The sequence below is a fragment of the Anabrus simplex genome, chromosome 1, assembly GCF_040414725.1.
Source record: "Anabrus simplex isolate iqAnaSimp1 chromosome 1, ASM4041472v1, whole genome shotgun sequence".
Taxonomy (NCBI): domain Eukaryota; kingdom Metazoa; phylum Arthropoda; class Insecta; order Orthoptera; family Tettigoniidae; genus Anabrus; species Anabrus simplex.
In genome coordinates, this window is record NC_090265.1 from 483,384,910 (window position 1) to 483,397,073 (window position 12,164).

General features: G+C 39.9%; 1 protein-coding gene across 1 annotated transcript in view; it reads left to right on the forward strand.

Moving 5' to 3' along the window:
• LOC136856984 (myosin-9) overlaps window positions 1-12,164 on the forward strand; it is an 87,668-nt gene that overhangs the window by 10,627 nt on the left and 64,877 nt on the right. The gene's annotated exons all lie outside the window — the stretch shown is intronic.

The window sequence follows — 12,164 nt, forward strand, 5'->3', positions numbered from 1 at the left end:
GCATCGGCGGTTCTAGGTATAGAGTATGTTCCGGCAGTCCTAGTGTTAAAGACCTAGTGAAAATAGCGAAAAGACAGTCGTGGGAAGAATTCAGACAAAGAATGGAGAAAAATTATAAAGAGAACCAGAAGCTGTTGTATAGAGCACTGAAAAACATGATAAAGGAGAAACAATGCCCTTTAAAGTTTATAAAAGATAAGTAAGGGAAAATCTTAACAGAAGAGAACGAAATAATGGAGAGATGGAAAGAATATTTTAATGATTTATTGAATGGAAATGAGGATGAAAACAGCCCATGGTCAAGTAAGGAAAGAGAGGAGACGGGGAGCGAAGGAGAACAAGAAGAAGGAGAAGACTTAAGGATAAATGAAATGCAGTTGGCTATTAAACAACTCAAGAATGGAAAGGCACAAGGGCATGATGGAATTGCCCCAGAAATGATTAAGAACTTCGGAAAGAAAGCAGAAGACTTTCTATTCAAGATTACGGTGGAGGCTTGAAGAACAAAGAAGGTATCTAGGGATTGGCAGGTAGCAGTCATCATCCCCATCTTTAAGAAAGGAGACAAACGAGAGTGCAGAAATCATCATGGCATATCCTTGCTATCAGTGCCTGGAAAAGTCTTCTCAGAGATCCTGGAGACTAGATTAAGAAAGGAGGTAGAGGCTAAACTTGAAGAAGCCCAGTGTGGCTTCCATCCAAATAGAAGCACGCAAGATCTCATATTTACTGTTAGGATGGCCAGTGCAAAACTACTGGAGAAGAACAAGACCCTTCATACTGCCTTTATTGACCTGAAACAGGCATTTGACAGAGTCCTAAGGTCCAAACTCTGGAAAGTCCTAAAGGAGTATGGAGTTAGCAAGTCACTTTACAGTTCCATCACGAGTCTGTATAAGAACTGTCGGAATTATGTTTGGACAGGTAAAGTGTGGTCTGCAGAGTTCAGTACAAGACAGGGAGACCGGCAAGACTGCAGTCTTAGCCCTCTTCTTTTCATCATGTACCTCAACCAAATTATGAAGCTGTGTCATGAGAGAATCAAGTTGACGGTTGTAAAATACCTCATGCGGCCAGTATGACTTTCTGACTAGGCATTTGCTGATGACCTGATTGTTGTTGCCTCCAGTGAACAAAACCTTCAACACAACATCAATGTAGGAAGAGCTAAAGACAAAAGGTATGGAGGTAAATGTGGACAAGACAAAGACTATGGTTATCAGCAGGAATGAGGAGAGATACAGTATCATGGTCGATAGTAAACCATTAGAGCAAGTCACCAAGTTCAGGTATCTTGGCTCAATCATCAGCTCAGACGGGAAGATGGAGGAGGAAATAACAGAAAGAATAGGAACAGCATGGTGCTTGTTTAATGCCATCTGAAAAAACTTCCTCAACAAGAAGGGCACAAAGTTATCCGTTTACAAATCCACCTTTGTACCCACATTGACCTATGGCTGCAAATTCTGCTCGCTAACAGAAAGTACCAAGAGCAGAATCCAGGCAGCAGAAATGAGATACCTCCGGAAAGTAGAGGATAAAACCAGGAGGGACAGGATCCGGAATACAGCCATCCAGAAAGTATTGAATATGAAGCCACTAGAGAAAACCATCCAAGAATACCAATTGAGATGGTTTGGCCACGTCCATCGAATGTCAACAGACCACTTGCCGAGGTTAATGAGGGAGGTGAGAGGCGAAGGAAGGAAGGCTCGAGGAAGACCATGGAAAACATGGGAGGAGGGGAGTAGAGAAGCACTGCAGGAGAGGGGACTCTCTGTACGAGAGGCATTGCCATTACCGCAGAAAGGAATAGATGGAGATCTCTCGTATCCTCGACATCTTATGGTACAAGTGGACCGGATTAAGTAAGTAAGTAAGAATTTGAACCTAGGATGAGGCAGTAGGAGGAGGGAGCAGGTCAGAGGGTCATGGAAGGAAGCAGGCAGGTGACAAATCAACTCATATCTGGAGGGGTGAGGGTATGAATGCAAGTACATGGTGGGACAGGTTTAGTGGCAGGTCAGCATTGGAAGGGGGAGCAATGTTGCATGCTTGTCCTTGTCTCCTTTACTATGGATCACTCTTCCGATGCTAACCTGTCTTGTTTGTCCTGGTGTGTGTTCCTGTTCATGTTCCTACCTTTCTGTGTGTGAGTAGATTTGCCACTTGTTTGTTCCTTTCCTTTATTTATTGACATGTTTTGTTCCTTTTCTCCTTTTGTGTTTGCCCTGTGTTCTTGGTCTTTTACTGCCTCCATCTTTTTGTCTCCTCCATTTTCCTGTGTTTATCTCACTTTCTTCTTGTTCTAAATTTCCCATATCAAGACTAAAGATCTTTCAAAATGGTCCCTCAATGAGTGCTGTGGTCTGCTGTCTTGATGAAGCTAGGAAGCAGAAACTAGCTTGTTGGGGGCTGAGAATAAATGGATGTAGAAGATTTGAGACTGATGTGAACAGAGCTTATCAACTTGAAGGCAACAGTGTTGAAGAATTGGAGATTGTCCTTCAATGTTTTCATATTTGTCCTTATTTCCATTTCTGCCACTCACTCTTCCATTGCTGACCTGTCATTGTGCTTGTCCTATTGTGTGTTTCTGTTCATGTTTTTACCTATATATATTCTCTAATAATTATGGATAATCTGTAATTGTAAGCTCGTCTGCAATTGTGAGGAATGCTCACCTGAAGTCCTATTATCATTCATCACAAATTTCACCATGGTTGTAGGTCTCCTGAATTAAAACATACTTATGACTATTAATGAAAAACAACAAATATATTATTATTATTATTATTATTATTATTATTATTATTATTATTATTATTATTATTATTATTATTATTGGTCTATCTATTATATCAAAGATTAACTTAAAACTGTAAATAAAGGTTATATTTATTTTCAAATTACAAACTTAACAAATTTTTCGCTAGGTGAAATGATGAGGTTACAGGTACAAATAGCAGTTTGGAAATTACAAGTGCTGAGCTTCCAGAACCAAATTGACAAGTTTACAACATCACAAATGTTGCGTTTAGTTGGATGAGGAGAGAATCTCCCAATTCAAGAGCACTTTGCTCCAAAGGTTACAAATACGGCCTTCTAAAGGCACCCTCCAATATTCCAGTAAAATTAGCAATCTCAGAGAAGAGCTTACATGCTCTCCAACTTTAACCAAGGAGACTGCGCTCCCAATTTCTTACAACCTGCTCAAGGCAACATTACACCAAAAAAAAAATCTTACAAATTTCTGGCCTCTCTAGGCCCAAACTATAGTTTACAATTTTTACACAGGAGTATCTATTACCCAAACTACTGGGCCTTCGTGGAAAGAAGAACATGTTAAATTACTGGCCCGAATACAAAATGTATGGAGGTGTACACTAGCGCTCCTAGAAAATTAAATATAAAACCCTAATTGGGCTCGCAGCCCGATGATGCAGAGGTTAATCCCAAGCTACTGAGGTGACTAGAATGAAAGTTAATTTAATGCTTTACAGAAAGGAGAAAGAGTTACAAAATCGTAGTCACCTCAAGATAAATTGAAGGGGAACTCGAGAGGGTGACACACTCTCTATCCCCGATTTACAATTTAAGTCTTTATGAAAATTTACCTTAGCCAAAAGAAGGTTTACATTTTAGAAAACAGATAGTTACATAGTTAGAAATTAGAACCTTCCCCTCATGTAAGTCTGCAGAGGTAGCCAGTCCTGTCTTAGCACACATACTCAGTAAGTCGACGATCAATAAGACAAGGTAGCTGGAAACGCCGCAGCTTATATACCCGAGGGGATGATTCGAGAGGGTTCTGAACTAAATCCGGACATACCCTCTCATTTTCATTGGCAAATTCGAAAGGTACAAGAAGCCTATTATTGGTTAAAAAATAATTACAGAAAATTAGTGATTGGTCAGATTCAAAAGCTGGTGGAATGAGAAGGAAGTGTTGCAAACCTTGAAATATAGAAATAAATGAAAGTTAGTTTAATTCTGAAAACTTATTAACACAAAACTTCTTTAAATCACTAATTCTTCTACCTTGCACCAGAGTGCATTACCTCAGTTTTTTTGTAATGATATGGAGAAAGTTCAAACTTCTTGACGTAAACCAAACCAAATAAATCCAGTCAGTTTACGCAACTTCAAAATAACACAATATTCAATAATTCAATGGTGACATCTTCTGGTCAATGTCCCAACTTCATGCTGTAGCTATTTCACGTTTTGTTTGATAGATAGAATTCCTTAAGGCACTTCTTTTAAATGTGCAGAGTTGAGGTGTACCTCCCGGTACAATAATAATAATAGGATCGTTTCAACCTCCTATGGGTTACGATTACACAACCTCCTTGACTGTTGATGTTGTTTCATTTTACGCCAATACTCCTTCATTATCGGCTCACTTTTGCTTATTCCTCATCCGAAAACATCCTTCTTGTTCTGTTGGGTTTCTCTATGAACAGATCCATCACCTCCGCAATTTTCCTTCTGAACACTGTCCTGTTTGTAATATCTCCCTCCTCAGTGCCACATTTTTTAAGATCTTGATGAACTTCTTTCAGCCATGGTACTTCGGTCTTTCTTCTTTCCTGGAAGTCGAGGATCTTATTTGCTAGGCGTTCAGTTCCCATTCTTCTCAGGTGTCCACAGAAAGTCAGTCGCCTTTATTGTTGTTGTTGTTGTTGTTATTATCGGTTACTGTAGTCAAATCCTAGTTCATGAACCACAGGCAATGGCTGAGTGGCCTGCTAAGTGGTCCTGAGGGTAAGGGGACCAGTTGCTATGGAATGGGAGTAGGCATCTCAGACATATTCTGAGTCATGGCCCTGTTTATGCTCAGGCGGTTAGGACTATACAATCCACCAGTATTCCCTAACCTGTTAGAGGAGAGATCCTCACTGGGACTATGCGTAAGTAGGATAGCATCCTGCTTCACAGAATTTACCGAGCTCCGAACACAATATGCGAGCCTCGGATCTATGGGAGTAACAGAGTTCCACTTTCATTTGATAGGTGAGGGACTCCTTGGAAACAACTTGGTGAACAAAATGGAATTTGATGGTGAGCTATCAATATTAATGGGGCTTATGGAAGAAAGAAAGCAGAACTCACTGAGTCAGCGAAGAGGATGTTTCTGGATGTGTTAGGCATTAATGATATTAGGGTAAGGGGAGATAACAAGAAAGAAATAGGAGATTACAAAGTGTTCCTGACAAGTGTTAATAAAAAAGGAAAGGCAGAGTGTGGTGTAAGACTTTTCATTAGGAATGCTATTGCATGCAACATAGTTTCTGTTGGGCACATTAATGAGCAAATTATGTGGGTAGATATGGTAGTCAGAGGAATTAGGATGAGAACTATCTCAGTCTCTTCACCATGTGAGGGTACAGATGAGGAGGAAGTTGACAAGGTTTATGGAGCACTGAGCGACATCGTAGTCAGGGTCAACAGTAGGAAGAGGATAGTGCTTATGGGCAATTTTAATGTGAGAGTTGGAAGGATATGAGAAGGCGATTGGTAAATGTAAGGAAGATATGGAAGCTAATTGGAATGAGAAGCATTTACTGGACTTATGTGGTAGTATAGGATTAGCAGTTATGAATTCTTCAAGCATAAGGCTATTCACCGCTACATATGGGAGGGTATGGGCACCAGATCCAAAATAAACTGTATCATAACCAACGTTGAATTCAGGAAATCTCTTAGGAATGTGTGGGTATTCAGGCGATTTTTTGATGGTACAGACTACTATCTGATCTGCAGTGAACAAAGTATCTCTAGGCCTATGATAGAGAAAGTGAAATCTGTCTGCAGACAAAAAGGGAAGAAAATCCTCAGGATGAGGAAATTAGAAGTATATGGATGATTAGCGAAAAGTTCCAAACAATAGACAGTAAGCATGTTCAGAATATAGAAGGAGAATGGGTGGCATACAGGGATGCTGTAGTAGAAACATCAAGGGAATGCCTAGGAACAACTGTGTGTGATGATGGGAAAAAGTGAACATCTTGGTGGAGTGATGAAGTCATAAATGTGAAAAGAGAGCATATCAGAAATGGCTCCAAACATGGACTGATGCAAACAAGAAATTGTACATAGATGAAAGAAACAGAGTGAAACAAATAATTGAGGAGTATATTTCCAAAACGTCCTTTCTCCACATTTTGAGGAAATTGACTTATGGGTACATTGATAATGTCCATCTCTTTCTCCGTGGAATGGTGATGAGTTTTTTAGGCAGAATGTCCTTTTTATAAGCATAAAACACGGTTAAATATGAGCTATGTTTCCAAAAAGTCTCTTCTCCACAGCAATATGGCTGACTGGAGTGCATCACAATTATGTTTACAAAATGTCTCTCCTACTCTATACTGTGTGATACTGTATAACAAGGACTGCCATTATTGTTTCAAAGCTGTCTCTTAAACTCCAATACAACTAGATATAAAGGCAATGCAAAACAAGCATTTTATGCAATATCTTTGCAAATATTGTGATAATTGTGTAGTGGTAACATTAATGCATGACTATGAGATTTAGGAAAACAATTGAACTACAGGTTATGGTGTAATAATACATTCAAGTCCTTGTACTTCGTGTGCGTTTTTTGCTAAGTTATTGTGCTTTTACGCATATTGTTTGGTATACGGTATTTAATAAGTTTGGACATACTTTTTGTCAGGTGTTTACTGTTACATTCGTTTCCATGCAAATACTGACTAGGTGGCTTATTATAGCCGCCAGTTGTATTTATGAAACCTCACAATCTGTGAGGGCACTTCAAACGATAAACAGTCTAAAGACAAAGTTTTTATCTGTGCATGGACTGAGGCAGACTGAGGCAGACTGTGCCAAAGGTTCAGCACAGATTTCTTCAGCATTCTTTCACCATTTACAAAATACAACCATGGAAGGCTACAGTAAAATTAGGCTGTTCGCAGATGGGTGCGGGGGCCAGAATAAGAATTCTTCCATGATCTGTATGCTTATGTACTGGTTGAGTGTCTGTGCCCCAAGCAACATCAAAGAGATAGAGCTCATATTCCCCATACCGGGTCACTCATTCATCCCACCGGATTGAGTTTTCGGAAGAATAGAACGTTAGTGGATGACTGTACAATTCATGACTGGAAAAAACATCTCACTGGCTTACATGAAGAAACCTCAACAGTGGCACTTCAGGTTCGCAACAACAAAGCGGATTATCATAAGGCACAATCCATTGCCAAATGGCGCCATTCTTGTCAGAGACGAGCCACACTATAACAATAACATAGGAGTAGTGAAGAAAGTCCTCAAGCCTGGTATTAATTTTCCTGATTTTAACCTTCCTAGCGTTCCAACAAACATTCCTATTAAAGATGTAAAGAAAGCAGACATGAAGAAACTGCTGAGGTTGCATTTTGGTGATGAATGGGAGTCAAATCAGGACCTCAAGTTCTATAAAGACATCGTTAATAGAGACACTAATGAAGCTACTCCGTCTGAAGCCGAAGATGAAGGGGGATTGATGGAAGACTTGGATGTTGTTTAACCACTTTCAAAGACATTTCAAGTTTTTAAATCACTTGGGAACTTAAAATTTCATAAATGGTATTTACTTAAGAGTTAGATGCCTTAGATTACTATGGAATTCTTGAAATTATTTATATTAATTATGCTGGTTACTGGTACACATCAATTTTAATCTAGTAGTAAAGTTTTTGCATGTTTAATAAGAAATAATTTCAAATGTATTTCCAAAACGTCTCTTATCCTTTTTATATTTCCAAAATGTCCCTTCTCCAACTAATTTGTATTAATATCTAATTAACAGTATGGTATTAAATGCATTCTTTGATTGTGGGGAATTATGGAATGTACAACAATTAGCCAGAAGAATGTTTGAGAGAGTCAAACTCAAAATTACATTTTCTATTTATTTTTTCTCCATTCTGTAAACTAGAAGCTACTGGAGAAAGGACGTTTTGGAAATATGCTCCTCAATTGTCGAATCCAAGAAGAAGTCGTAGAAAGATATCAGTAATAACTTGGAAAAGCTAGGTCAATTGGCAGGGAAACCTTTCTCCTCATGATGAGGAATAGATGAAATGGCATCATAGAGTAATAATATTAGCATGGGATATTAGTAAGGTATCTACTGATTGGATGAAAGCAGTAATTGTACCTATTCATAAGCAAGGGAATGGGAAGAATTGTGACAACCATCAAGGTATTTCATTGATTACTAGACCAAGCAAGAATTGGCATTAAGGAAGGGAGGATGCAATCACGCACTCTTACCTCTTGAAGAGGGTTGTAGTGCCAACATTACTATGGCTCATATCCTCGCAGAGTGTGCTGATCTCTCTGGCCTAAGATGGAACCTCGACCTGGAGGAGACACTCTAACTCATACTAGCCGATGACATAAATACTGCTGATCTCATCATTCACTTTATGTGTGAGAGTAGATTAATCAAGGGCATATAAATTTCAAGTGTTCTGTTACTAACCTTTTCAATTAATTTTTTTCCTAAGTCACTTTCAAATTCTTCTGCTGAATAATTTTACTTTATTTTTTGTTTCCATTTAATTTGTTCAGAGAGGATGATTACCTAGTTGTACTTCCTCTTAAAACAAAAATCACCACCAATACCACTCAGTGGTCGAGAATAATTTGGATGAAAACCAATAGTTTCAGACAACAGAGGGGCTGTCAGGATCAGATTTTCAGTATCTCCAGGTAATTCAAAAATGTTACAAGAGAAATAGACAAGTATGTTTATGTTTCATAAATCTAGAGAAGACATATGATGGAGTACTGAGGAAAATGTAATTAAGGGAAGATTATTAAAAGGAATCAAAGGCGTTTATGGTGACAATTGGGCTGTGGTGAGAATTGATGGTAGAATGATTTCTTGGTTCAAGTACTTACAGGTATTAGACAAGGATGTATTATTTCACCTTTGTTGTTCATAGTTTACATGGAAATTTAGTAAGCAATTTGGCCTATGCCATTGACTTGATCTTAATGGCAGATTGTGCTGAAAGCCTGCAGTTTAATACTGTGGAACTTGAAAACAGGGGCAGTGAGTATGGTATGAAACTTAGCCTTCCCCAGACTAAAGTGATGTCAGTAGGCAAGAAACCAAAGGGAATTGAATGCCATGTTGTGATTACAAAGCTGGAACAGGTAGACAATAACAAATATTTAGAACGTTTATTCTCTTAGTAAGTGAGATTGAATCAAGGTGCAGCAAAACTAACACAGTGAGTTCACAGTTGCAATCAACAGTATTCTATAAGAAGGTAGTCAGTTCCAGTCTGTTTTCAGACCAACTTTGCTTTATAGGAATGAAAGCTGGCTGGACTCAGGATATCAGGGATCACTGGAAGTACCTAGGTGTAAACATAAGGAAAGATCTTCACTGGGATAATCACATAAATGGGATTGTAAATAAAGGGTACAGATCTCTGCACATGGTTATGAGGGTATTTACGGGTTGTAGTAAGGATGTAAAGGAGAGGGCATATAAGTCTCTGGTAAGACCCCAACTAGAGTATGGCTGTAGTGTATGGGACCCTCACCAGGATTACTTGATTCAAGAACTGGAAAAATCCAAAGAAAAGCAGGTCGATTTGTTCAATTGAATAGGTGGGTAAACAATAAAAATAAACTAGTTTTATTTAATATAAATACTTTCAATACGGATCCAAAAATGATTTTTATCACGAGTAATAAGTGGTATGTTCCGAGCTGTCAGTGGAGAGATGGCGTGGAGTGATATCAGTAGACGAATAAGTTTGAGTGGTGTCTTTAAAAGTAGGTAAGAACACAATATGAAGATAAAGCTGGAATTCAAGAGGACAAATTGGGGCAAATATTTGTTTATAGGAAGGGGAGTTAGGGATTGGAATAACTTACCAAGGGAGATGTTCAATAAATTTCCAATTTCTTTGCAATCATTTAAGAAAAGGCTAGGAAAACAACAGCTAAGGAATCTGTCACCTGAGCGACTGCCCTAAATGTAGATCAGTAGTGGTTGATTGATTGATTGATTGATTGATTGATTGATTGATTGATTGATTGATTGATTGATTAAAAGTTCAAAGTAAGTCTACCAGTGTCAGATAACACGGAATGTCGGATGAGTGGGACTCTACTGTAGTTCTTTGACGCAACAGGAAGCAACAGGAAATTTGTAGGTATAGGCTGTTTCACAATTTAGATACAAAAAAAATTCACATAATTTTTACACACACAAAAAAAAAATTAAAATAGTTTTCTTCCAATGTTCAAAGGTCCAAAATAGATATACAGCACCATAAATAAAAATTTCCAAAACAGTAAATCAATTTTTCAAAACTTTTTTTTTTTTTTCATCATTTCCCCACTGCTGTCCTAAATTGGCCACAAAAATGATAGTTTCTGATTGCTTGCAATCCATTATTAAGTCTAGAAGAGTTTGCTACAAAGAATTGACCTACAAAACCAATAGGTTTGTGCCGGTCCGTTTGCCTTGGTGACTGAATAACTTTGGGCTGATCGCACGGTCCTCATACTGGCGATGCATCTTTCAAATGTCTGCCTTATCAACTGTTGATGGGAGATTCTGCACCTACCATGGTTGTAACGGGTAACGGGGAATCAGGGCTCGATTCCGGAGAGGGAGCCTGAGAAACGGCTACCACATCTAAGGAAGGCACTAGGCGCGCAAATTACCCACTCCCGGCTCAGGGAGGTAGTGACGAAAAATAACAATACGGGACTCATCGGAATGAGTACACTTTAAATCCTTTAATGAGTATCCATTGGAGGGCAAGTCTGGTGCCAGCAGCCACGATAATTCCAGCCCCAATAGTGTATATTAAAGTTGTTGCGGTTAAAATGCTCGTAGTTGGATTTGTGTCCCACGCTGTCGGTTCATCGCTCATCGGTATCTAACCGGCATGGTTCGTGGGACGTCCTGCCGGTGGTGGCGAGTCGAAAGCGCGCGGTCATTGTGGTTATCCGCGTGCGGTTTCTGCACGCCGTAGGCGGACCCCGATGAAATCCTACTGCGGTGCTCTTCATCGAGTGTCGAGGTGGACCGGCACGTTTACTTTGAACAAATTAGAGTGCTTAAAGCAGGCTGGCCGCGCATGAATACTGTGTGCATGGAATAATGGAACAGGACCTCGGTTCTATTTTGTTGGTTTTCGTAACCCGAGGTAATGATTAAAAGGGACGTCGTATTGCAACATTAGAGGTGAAATTCTTGGATCATTGCAAGACGGACCGAAGCGAAAGCATTTGCCAAGTATGTTTTCATTAATCAAGAAGGAAAGTTAGAGGTTCGAAGGCGATCAGAAACCGCCCTAGTTCTAACCATAAACGATGCCAGCTAGCAATCCGCCGAAGTTCCTCCGATGACTCAGTGGGCAGCTCCTGGGAAACCAAAGCTTTTGGGCTCCAGGGGAAGTATGGTTGCAAAGCTGAAACTTAAAGGAATTGACGGAAGGGCACCACCAGGAGTGGAGCCTGCAGCTTAATTTGACTCAACACGGGAAACCTCACCAGGCCCGGACACCGGAAGGATTGACAGATTAAGAGCTCTTTCTTGATTCGGTGGGTGGTGGTGCATGGCCATTCTTAGTTGGTGGAGCGATTTGTCTGGTTAATTCCAATAACAAACGAGAATCTAGGCTGCTAAATAGTCGCATCCGGTATCCGTTCGTGCTACCGGCAGCAACACATCCTCTTAGAGGAACAGGCGGCTTCTAGTCGCACGAGATTGAGCAATAACAGGTCTGTGATGCACTTAGATGTTCTGGGCCGCACGCGCACTACACTGAAGGAATCAGCATGTCCTCTTAGTCCGAAAGGACTGGGCAACCCGTTGAACCTCCTTCGTGCTAGGAATTGGGGCTTGCAATTGTTCCCCATGAACGAGGAATTCCCAGTAAGCGCAAGTCATAAGCTCATGTTGATTACATCCCTGCCCTATATACACACCGCCCGTCGCTACTGCCGATTGAATGATTTAGTGAGGTCTTCGGACCGGTGCATGGGATCTGCTTCACGCGGTTTCCGATGTGTCCGGAAAGATGACCAAACTTGATTGTTTAGAGGAAGTAAAGTCGTAACAAGGTTTCCGTAGGTGAACCTGTGGAAGGATCATTACCGAAATTGTTTTTATC